General features: G+C 31.4%; 1 protein-coding gene across 1 annotated transcript in view; it reads right to left on the bottom strand.

The window, feature by feature from the left end:
* LOC124529772 overlaps nucleotides 1-10,828 on the bottom strand; it is a 146,937-nt gene extending 136,109 nt beyond the window's left edge. The window contains exon 1 of the mRNA XM_047103679.1: nucleotides 10,585-10,828. The gene's annotated coding sequence lies outside the window, so the exon portion shown is untranslated. The remainder of the gene's footprint in view (nucleotides 1-10,584) is intronic.
* Between the last annotated feature and the right edge of the window lie 748 nt (nucleotides 10,829-11,576).

The raw sequence follows: 11,576 nt of genomic DNA on the forward strand, positions 1-11,576 counted from the left end.
TTATTACTATTAGCATTAAAAACTTCCTTCAACTTTCACATAAAGTGTGCAAAATTACCTCATTAATTTTTTGCTTGAAACATAAATGGCGATTTACGACTGTCACATCGTTTAAAACCTATCAGTGATAATTGAGTTTGGTTCGGTGCAAGAGGATCTTACCATTAGAATGGGTTCAATTCTAGACAGGTTCTTTTATCTCAAGCGTTTCGAGACTTAGGAAAATATCGTGTTAATTTGTACAAGTGATGTTCTGATTTTGAGGAACAAACACAATATTTTTACTCCTATTATTCGACTGCATAGAGTAAGATACTCTTTTGTGGGGCAAGTATACGGAGCACACACACACACGTCAAATTAAAAAAAATGCTAAGACACGCTTGTGTGTGAAAGGTTACTATACTATTAGTGACTTTATGATTGATAGCATACTTTAGGAATGAAACGATCGCGTCCTGGGATATTTCTATTCGTATTCGATATGTATTTAATTAATTTGACAAAAAAGACCCGTTGAGTTTCTTTGTTGGTTCTTCTTAGATCAGGGTGTTTCTTTTTCCGAACCGGTGGTAGTGTTTAATTTGACCATCAATTAGTAAGTGTAAAGCATCCATATTGAATAACGGAATTTGAGTTTGAGTTTGATAGTAGTTGCTTGATTTACAACTACAATCTACAATCGTTGCTTCTATCTTATTAATACTTATTACCTTTTAAGTATATAATAAAATGATACGCGATAGATCAGTAGTAAGAAAGCGTGCATCTTAACCGATAAATGCGAGTTCAAACCCAGGCAAGCGCCACTGAATATTGATCCGCTTAATTTTTGTTCATCTTGTACTGGGCGGTCGAGGAAAACAAATGAAATCAAATCAATTTTATTCAAATAGATTTCACAAGGAAGCGTTTTTGAATCGTCAAAAATTAAATACTACCACCGTTTCGGAAAGCAGCTTCTAGCGAGAAGAAACTCGCAAAACATCGTAAGAAAATTAGCATGTGTTTTTTTTTCATAGAAATTCTCATTTCATAGAAATTCTGCCACGTGTGTATTCCACCAACCCGCATTGGAACAGCGTGGTGGAAACTTCTTCTCAAAGTGAGAGGAGGCCTTAGCCCAGCAGTGGGAAATTTACAGACTCTCTTTGTTGTTTATTGTATGTACTAAAATCCAAAATTTCATTTCATATAAATCTGTTTGATGATAAAGTATATTAATGAAATATTCATTTTTTATGCGTTCATAAAAAAGTAGTTTATACGAACGCCTGTTGTTTTCATTCCAGTAAATAATAATTTCCTTTAGCGCGGCGTACACGTAAGTCAGAGAGTGGCTTAGCGTAATATGTTATGCGGGCGTATTTGATATACATATATCATCATTATTATTACTACATATTATAAAACAAAGTCGCTTACCGCTGTCTGTCCCTATGTATGCTTAGACCTTTCAAATTGTACAATGGATTGTGTTGCGTTTTATTTAAAAGATAGATAGATTTTGTATATAACATACATTGACAATAGTCTAGAAACACTGATAATTTTAAAGATTTTGAAGTGATGTTGTAAATAAGCACTAAACGCATACATTGAAAACACCGGCTGAACCGACTTTATTACCTATTATTGATTTCATCCAGATGACCTTTGGCTAGGAAATTCGAAAAAATAGATGAAGAAAGAATCGTCGCTATATTCTCTGCCTAGATGTTTTTTTATGGTATAGGTAGTCGGACGAGCACATGGGCTATCTGATGGTAAGTGGTCACCATCACCCATAGACAATGACGCTGTAAAAATATTAACTATTCCTTACATCGTCAATGTGCCACCAAACTTGGGAACTAAGATGTTATGTCCCTTGTGCCTGTAGTTACACTGGCTCACTCACCCTTCAAACCGGAACACAAGAATACTGAGTACTGTTATTTGGCGGTAGAATAACTGATGAGTGGTACCTACTCAGACGACTGCACAAAGCTACCACCAAGAAATGTATTCGAACATACTTATGACTACATGGCAATGTTTATGGTAACAGATTAAAAAAAAAATGTTTAATAGACAAAGTGACAGATACTCATCTGTAATATACAGGTAATAATATGTCATATAATATTTAATTAGAATGTATCTAATTGAGTATTACATATAATACCTCTTTATATATTAATAGCTTAAGCCGATTTTTGGCCAAGTTATTATGAGACGATAGCTGCACAGAGAAGGTCGCTTATGGTCTTATTTTGAAGAGCTCTAGCCATAGAAGTATAGAAAACTAAAGAAGACTCTTAATTGCAATTACTAAATTGTTACGGTTTAACAAAGAATTAATTTTAGAGAGCGGAAAAAGTACCGGCCGGGTAGAGAGCGATGCTATGGCAATATATAAAACAAAAAAAAAAACAATTGTACAACGGTAGTTTACAATGAAATTAAATCAAAACAGGAATGATCATAGGATTCCAAATTTGAAAAATCTGTTGAATAAATTCAAAGTTTTGCGTGCTAGCTATCAATAAATATCGTATAAGTACTCTTCATACAGTCTACGCATAGTATGAATTCATTCGATTGAACGATTAAAGGATTGCGACATGTTCCCGTCACTCATTCGTTCTTTTCCATTTATTAGAAAGTCGTTAAGTTAATATCTTCCCTTTCGAAGAAATATTATTAATATTTATCACACTTATCAGTTCCGTGTTTTCTTTGAATTTATTTTATAAAAGATCTCGTATTACCGTTACATTCGTGTTCGCTATTCGAACCGCTAGGCTGATTTGAATAAAACTCACCGCGTCTTCGCATCGTACAGCTGAATAATTTCTTTGCATAATTATCGAATTAAAAAAAAAATCTGGTCAACTCAGTGACATATTGGATCGTTAAATATTTATCATTTAGAATGTGAATTTTACGGTATTCGCAATTTAATAATTAGGACATGAATAAGATAATTTTTCTATGCTCGAAACTATTTATTTGATTGTGTTGTGGAGCTGAGATGGTCCAGTGGTTAGAACGCGTGCATCTTAACCGATGATTGCGGGTTCAAAACCAGGCAAGCACCGCTGATTCATGTGATTAATTTGTCTTTATAGTTCATCGTGCTCAGCGGGAAGGAAAACATCGTGAGGAAACCTGCATGAGACAAATTTCATAGAAATTCTGCCACATGTGTATTCCACCAACCCGCATTAGAACAACGTGGTGCAATATGTTCCAAACCTTCTCCTCGAAGGGAGAGGAGGCCTTTATCCCAGCAGTGGGAATTTATAGGCTGTTGTTGTTGTTGATTGTGTTGTGTGTGAAGATTATACTAATTAGATCAACTTTTTTTTATAATCGTGATTTGGTTTTTGTTCTGTCTGTAAGAAGTCATGACGATTCGCGATAAAAAAGAACTCTACGCTTGAACAATAACTTGAAAATAACAGTTCAAGGCATAACGACTTTCAATGGATTTTATAAGGTGTTTTTGCTAAGGACGGACTTATTGGCAAAAAGTATTAAGTAACAACATCAAGTTCAGATGATTTAACGTTTTGGATCTGATCGCTTTTCTTTGTTCGTGTAATTTGGAAGTATGTGGTTAAATAAAGCAAGGGTCAGAAGACTGACCGTAGTGATGTATATTTTTTCAATTAAAGTCATTACACTTTGTGAAGATCCAGCTTTAAGAAAACAGGAAAATCAAATAAATAACAATATTTAATATAGCTTACAATATTTATGTTTACAGTTTTTAATACGATTATCCATTATCTTCCGCATTTAAACTCGGATTAACAATTCCCATGTAAAAATCAATAATATTATTTTAATTGAAAAAAATGTCAACAAAAAAGTATCCATTACATTTATTTAATTCTGTGACTGAATATAACTCAATAGCTAGAAGCTATACAACCTTTAAGGGTTATTAATAAATATTATATTTTAAATAATTTATAGGCTTACAAATTCAAAAGTACGTAAATGTAAGAAGCAACCTTGGTGCGAGCAATTTCGAACCATTCATATAAAACTATAAATCCTTAAATTACTTAGTAACAATTACTATCAACGGTCTCGTGATGAGGTAAGTCGAGATTAGCTTGTAGACTTAATAAAAATACCTGTTATGATTGTAAAATGTAAAATTATCGCAGTACACATTTATTTACAAAAGACCTTTTAGAGCTATTCAATTACGAAAGCGCTCCCCTTCAAATTCATCTCGTGCTCGGCGGTGAAGGAAAATTTAAGTCTAATTTCATCGAAATTCTGCCACATGTGCATTCCACCAACCCGCATTGGAACAGCGTGGTGGAATATGGTCCAAACCCTCTTCTTAATGGAAGAGGAGGCCTTATCCCAGCCGTGGGAAATTTACAGACTGTTACTTTACTACTACTACTTTCCCCTTTACAAACTTTTTTGTAAAATACAAAATAATGATTCATTTAAGTAACCCTTCGCTTTCACAAGTTTTCAAATAGATCTATAATTAATATAAGAACTTATCATATAGAATAGAATTAAAAATTCTTGCTGTATACCTCATACAAGCAACATTACCCCATTCAAGAGCACTTACCTACACACACATTTTAGAAATTTTGAACAAAACAGTTTTTGTTTGCAAAATGCTAATAATTTATGTAAGTTATTTACTTTGTAATTATACAGTTGTAAATTGTAAGTGTTAATATACAATATGTAATCATTTGTTTTCATAACTCGATTTATTTGACTCGGATAAATAAGGCTGGCTAGTCACTAACGATTAGGGATTTTACTTTGATAATTATTTATACTTTTTTGTATTTGTTTAATTGGAGAATATTTAACACTTCTAATCACTAGATAGTATAAACCAAAGTTACTTTCTCTGTTCCTATGTCCCTTTGCATGCTTAAATCATTGAAACTACGCATTTTGCGGTTTTTTTTTATAGCTAGAGTAATTCGAGAGGAAGGTTTTTAAATATAATACATGGACAATTTAATATAATATTACAATATAGTAAAGACATATGTGATGTCGTAAATAAACAAATTCTGTAGTATATTTAGTATCGGTATTGCACCCGTACGAAGCCGGCGCGAGTTGCTAGTAACATTATAAATATTCTATGTTTCGTATTGATAATAAACTTTGTTTTCTAAAAATAACACGAGTTTTGTGTTATTAAAAATACAAAGTGTAATTTACACAAATTATAATTGTTTTGAGACTTATAGGTTAGTGTAAAATAAAAGAAAGAATCGATTCGAATTATTTTCACCAATTAATAATAATTTAAGTCACTCAAAGTATTTATTTGGCAACCATTGTATAGTAAATCATATATAAAATATTATTTACGAGATATTAAGTTTTGCATATAAAAAATAATTGGATAATTAAACATAAAATATAAATGATTATTACAATTTTCGAATTTTTATTATTTAATATAAAACAATTAATAAGGTACGGCATGCATACCACAACAAGTTTGATACTTTTTGCGACAATTGTGTCTTACGCGTCATCTAACTTTATATGTCGGTAGTTTAACCGAAACCTTCTCGCAAGCCTTAACGACTGCACTTTGTTTTAACTTAATCAGGTAAATTTTATAGCAGCACATACGAGACAAAGCAAGAATTATTTATGATTATAAATTGCATTCATTGCTTCTTTAATTTAAGTAAGTTATGTATGAGAGAATAAGTGTAAATATGTATATTTAATTGAATTTAAAAAGGTTGTAGGTGTAGGTTGCCTTAAACATCTGTTGGAATTCATTATATTTAGTAATCGGTGACTATGCTATTACTTATAAACCATTACATATAATTAACTGTTTACAGAAAGCGTTTGTAGCTTTTGTAAATCTAATAAATTAAAATTATTATTTGTGTGTGAAAATTAAAGAATAAAATACAGGCAGAAGAATCACAAGAAAGTGATTATTGCATTGCCGTGCCAGCCTGAATGGAATCAATAAGCTCTTTTCTTGAAGGTTATCTTGTAATAATAGATGTAGACTTTTTATAGAACAATTTAAGAGAAACATTTCAACCATATATTATATTCGTCTGACTCTGAATTCAAGTAGCTAGCAGGTATATCTCTTTAACTGACTAAATAACAACAAACAACCATCAATTTCCCACTGATGCGCTAAAGCCTCCTCTCCCTTCTGAGGAGAAGGTTTGGAGCATATTCTACCACACTGCTCTAATAACTGACTGACTAAACACTTATCGCTAATACAGTTAAGCCAATATACAGCATAACTTTATAAATTATAGCCACAGTTTATTCAATAATACTACTACTAATACACAATAACTTTATAAACTATAGCCTATGCGTTATTCTGATGTATGAGCTATATTATTGTTAATTTACATTAAAAACTATTCACTACTTTTTACTTGAAAAATCATCAACATGTAATATACATCCACTCTCCTCACAATTACATAGAAATGTATAAAACATAGTCAACGTGTAGAAACATTCCTGCGAGTCTACACACTCGAACTAGAACTAAGTAATTTGATCCCACCTTTAAGTACTTCAACCTAAACCTAATTCAGAAACCGCGCAAATGTGGCTGCGTAACCCGAGTGCCTTGTTACTTATGTTAACAGACTTTGTGTTCATTACGAGCCCACGTCTCATTATCATCTTTGATAATACATTTGTATACAACAACAGCCTGTAAATTCCCACTGCTGGGCTAAAGGCGAGAACGTTTGGAACATATTCCACCACGCTGTTCCAATGCGGGTTGGTGGAATACACATGTGGCAGAATTTCTATGAAATTTGTCACATGCAGGTTTCCTCACGATGTTTTCCTTCACTGCTGAGTACGAGGTGAATTATAAAGACAAATTAAGCACATGAATCAGCGGTGCTTGCCTGGGTTTGAACCCGCAATCATCGGTTAAGATGCACGCGTTCGAACCACTGGGCCATCTCGACTCATAATTCATTTGTATAGCGGATGTTAAATGTGCAATGTTACGAATTGAACTAAACCTATCAACACATACAAACTATAACGACGACCTCCGTGGTCGAGTGGTGTACACCGGTTTTCATGGGTACGCCACTCCGAGGTCCTGGGTTCAATTCCCGGCTGAGTCGATGTAGATTATCGTTAGTTTTCTATGTCGTCTTGGGTCTGGGCGTTTGTGGTACCGTAGTTACTTCTGATTTTCCATAACACAAGTGCTTTAGCTATTTACATTGGTATCAGAGTAATGTATGTGATGTTGTCTCATATTGTCTCATAACCCCTATTTCACCCCCTTAGGGTAGAATTTCCAAAATTCCTTTCTCAGTGGGTGTCTACTTAATAAATTGATCCTACCTACCAAATTTCAAGTCCCTAATATTAATACTTTACTGGGCTCCTAGGTTATAGATTGCGCGAATAGCTCACTTCTGCAGTACAAATATACTATGGATAGCGGCTGCGCTACCCCAAAGCATAATACTGTAGGACATTATCTAATTATGGTACCAATCAGTTATAGATCCTTTCGATATGACAGGTTTTTTATTTAAAGAACACGAGCAATAACTAAAATTAATTAAGGAATCATCATTACATAGTATAAAACAAAGTTGCTTACGGCTGTCTTTCCTTATGTTTGCTTAGGTCTTTAAAATTACGCAACGGATTTTGATGCGGTTTTTTTATCAGATAGAGCGATTCGAGAGGAAGGTATTTGTATATAAACATTTAAAGTTGATAAATAAATAAAGCCATATTGTATTTAATTTGACATTCAATAACAAGATTAAGTTTTAAGTGTTACCTAATGCCACAAGTGAAAATCAGATCTTTGACCTTTGAAACCAGCATGACCTCTGTCTGTTAAATGAGATTAATTAGTAAGTCTTATCAAAATCCTATAAGCCATTTACTGATTAGCCATTGATTGAATCACTATAGGTAATTGGACCCATATCATAAGTGAAATGTTAATGTACTTTTTATTCTGACATTTTATTCGTATACTATGAATAGGTATGTTTCCTAGGGCGTCTAGGAATCGACTTATCACGTGTTCTGCCGAAAAACAGTAGTACTTAGTGTTAATTACGTCGTGTAATGGTTTGAAGGGTAAATGGACGTCTGAGGCACTAGAGACATAATATCTTGGTTGCCAATTGTTATTTTTATTTTTTTTACACATTGTATAACTATAATTTATTAGAATAATTTAGTTAATAATATGTTGATTGATTTGATTTTTAGAATATGTTTTAATGTAATATTTAAATTTTCCACGATTAATACTGGCCGATTGTCTGATACTGGCCGGTAAGAAAGAGAATGTCAAGAAATCGAATGCGGCGGCAATGTTTGGTGATATTTATTAATTAATTTGGAAATAATGAGAACGAGAAGCTGAATTTAGATATAAAATACGGGATGCATTGTAAAACACGGATTAGTGGGTAAAATGAATGTGAAAATAGTGAATCTGGAAGAATATCGTTGTTTAAAGTCGTGACCATCCTAAAACAATGTTGATGTCGTATTAGCGTAATAAGGAATGCTTATAGCGCCAATCTTAATTGTGATTTCCATTTGCCACCAAGAGCCAAGTTTCCAGGCGATATTTTTATTGTAAAGTAATCTGGAATCTCATCGCAGTGCATCCTGTTGAGTCCAATCTAAACCAATCTCTCAAATATAAACAAAGTACAGCCAATTTGGGCGTTCAGTGACATATAATGCGAGTTCAAGCATTACACATACATATATCTCTATAAATCGACAATGGTACAGAAGAACAGCTTAAGCGCCGAAATGGTGCTATTCGAAAATGAAACTTAATGCTTCACTTTCATATACGTAGTTGAACCAAAGATGATGTGTATTATAATTTACAATCATTAGAGTGCTCATTGATTTTAATTTAGGATACATATATTTAATTGCATATGATTGAGAAAGACCAACTAGGAATATAATTTGTATTAAATTGTTAATTGTGAACGCCCTTTAATTATAATAAATATAGTGACATTGTAAAAGTCATATAATAAACGGACTATTTATATTGAATCTTTAAAAAAATTAAATCTTACATCAAAAACATACATAATTACAATTACTCAAGGCGAGATTGTTATAAATTTAAAGATATTCTTTCAGCACATTTTGTAATTGAAATGGTGAAAAAAATAACTTCTGAGTTTCTTGTCGACTCATCTCCAATTCCGAACTAGAATCCATTTCCGAACCGGTAGTACCTTTATATTTAATTCAACACTTTTCAACGATTTAAAAGTGTTTTTATAAGTAATTGAATAAAGATTATTTATTTAATTTTATCTATAGCACGCTAATACTTATTGAATTATTAAACAAATATGTATGTGGTTTTCATACGAAGTCGAATCTAAAATTCATTAAAATCGAAATATCGTAACTGCGTTTGAATATTTCTCGAATGAATAAAGTGAATTCTTAAATAATAGTTATATTCAACTGAGAACTAAATATTAATTGTTTTTTAGTAAAAGCGACATTTCAAACGTTTGTAATCTGTCTAGATTAAGAGACAGTGTGATATATAGTTTTGTAAAGACGAATGTGTGTTACTACAATTATATTTATCTTGATATAGCTAATAATATATCAATTTAACGATTTACAATTGCTACTACTAATACATAATTTTGAAGTAGATGACTGCGTGTTTCGTGGTACTTTAACAATTTAATTGTTTTAAATTGTTATTGTGAACAACAAATTAAATATACTTATATATACCTAAAAAAAAAACTATTTTACGAAATATCGAAAAAACCGTATGTCGACATTCTTTGGATACGAAATATTAAAAAAAAAGTGTAAGCGTTATTTATTATATATACATGTATGATACATAATTATTGCGGTACAAAAATACTATTTCTAATAGTCTAATAAAGTTTATTTATAACAAATCATTTTACGTAAAAAAAACTATTTTATAAAATTTCGAAAAAACTTGTCGCCAGTATTCTTTGGATACAAAAAAACGATTTTAGATTTCATTTAAAAATTATGGATCAAGCCTGTTTATTTCCTTTTTTAATCGAAATACTTTCAACTTACTGCTTTATATAAAAAAAAAAAATAAGTTAAGCGAAATCCAAAGAAACCAGTTAATCTTGGCTCGATAAAGTGTGACAAATCTACTTTCTTAAAGAAATCAATTTATAATTACTTTCATTAAAAGTGTTCAATTAGTATTCCAATAATTAGCAATACATAATATTAATCTACCAATTAAAAAATGTTCAGGCAACAAGTGTCAATGATAATTATCATAAACGTCTTTTTCTTATAATATTTTGTTTTGTGAAAAAAGTTAATATAGATTTAAAAAAAATCAATCATGAACTCACTGCATTTCATTTTTAATATAAATAAATATGACAATATCTGTGTAGATTTATAAAATAAAATGTATTATTAAAAGATATTATAATGTCTGATAGTTAATATCACGACGCATAATAATTACGTAAAACAAATTCTCGATCGTAAACTTAAGAAAGTATACATTAAATATTAATTTACCTCCAATACGCATGCATTCCACGCTTTCAATAGCACCATATAATTATTGAAAATTCATTACACTTTTCTTTATAAATAACGATCAACACAACACTAGATCACTCATCCAAATCACGATTTTCTTTTTTTATCTGTGTATTCGAAACGTCAAATTTCGAATGTCATTTAAAAATATCGTAATAAAACCTTCGCGGTATTTATCGTATTGAAAATGAATAATGTCATAAGCGCGCGTCCGCAAAGAAATGACCCAAACAACTGAATGATAGCTGCGTCGTCGGTGCAAGCGCATCGGTCTAGGGTATGGTTCCATTGATAAACTAGCGCTATAAAATATTTATATTTGCTAGTAAATTGTTTTTTGTTGAAGATATAGTCTTACCAATATTTTGTAGTTTTATTATCTCCATACTTTGTCGGTTCAGTGTAGTGTCTTGATGAATTTTTAATATAGTTTTACTAATATTCTAATAAACAATCTTAGTTTCATTTGAAGTGACCCCATTGCAGTGCCATATAGTTCAAGTAACGTTTTTGCGCGCGTTATTTAAATATCGAATTTTTAATGTGATTTTTCGGCAAATATGTACTAGAAAAACAAAAATCAACTTTAAGTGGCTTCTTTAACTTCTACTACAACATAAAAATAGATTTTAAAAACCAGTCAAATAGCCTATTCCTGAATTATTTGTTAATATAAAAAATAAAAACAGCAGCATTTATTGACTAATGTTTAAGTTTTAATTTTTAATGTGATTGCAGAATGTATATTTTACTCGCTTTTAATTTTAATTAGATACTATTCGTAATTTAAAATAATTTTATTATTTAATAAAATACGTTTTATTTACGTGGAGGAGATCGCTGCTTTATCAATATGGCCGCCTGTTGCACCTCATTCGACTTTAGTTAGTCAACAAGTCAAACTGAGTTTAAGTTTTAGCGTGCAATACAAAATATTAAATTGAACCTTCAAAAGAAGAGCGTGCTTC

This window comes from Vanessa cardui, chromosome 5 (genome assembly GCF_905220365.1).
Source record: "Vanessa cardui chromosome 5, ilVanCard2.1, whole genome shotgun sequence".
NCBI lineage: Eukaryota > Metazoa > Arthropoda > Insecta > Lepidoptera > Nymphalidae > Vanessa > Vanessa cardui.